General features: G+C 48.9%; 1 long non-coding RNA gene across 1 annotated transcript; it reads left to right on the forward strand.

Annotated features, from left to right (window-relative positions):
- Positions 1-108: 108 nt before the first annotated feature.
- On the forward strand, positions 109-313 carry LOC106944528 (uncharacterized). The gene is made up of 2 exons (XR_001424366.1): positions 109-165; positions 237-313. It is a non-coding gene; the product is annotated as an uncharacterized LOC106944528 (long non-coding RNA).
- Positions 314-348: the final 35 nt, after the last annotated feature.

Here is a 348-nt window from a genome sequence, read left to right on the forward strand (position 1 = left end):
TTCTCTCTCGTCGTGTAGTGGTATAGAAGTATACCTAATTCTATACAAATAGTTTCCAGGTGAGAAGTTCCGGTTCTTAACCACTGTGTGGTTCGTGTCCGGTGGGCTCTGGCAGCGAAAAGCAACAAATCGCTGGTTGGTGCATGTTGCGCTGATATCCTGGTGGTAGGTGTTATCTCTCTCCCTGCACTTTAGCTGATCTTGGTCAGAAAATCTAAATTGAAGTGTGATCATAGGTAAAACGCCACTGCGCTGCGCTCCTTCTCTTCCTCGTTCTGCGAGTGTGTGTGTGCGTGTTTGTGGATCGGCAGGTCCCCCACAGTTGGACCATTGCTGCTCTGCTCTGTT

This window comes from Poecilia latipinna, unplaced genomic scaffold (genome assembly GCF_001443285.1).
Source record: "Poecilia latipinna isolate Pla-1442-1.1 unplaced genomic scaffold, P_latipinna-1.0 Scaffold14934, whole genome shotgun sequence".
In the NCBI taxonomy this organism is placed as follows: domain Eukaryota; kingdom Metazoa; phylum Chordata; class Actinopteri; order Cyprinodontiformes; family Poeciliidae; genus Poecilia; species Poecilia latipinna.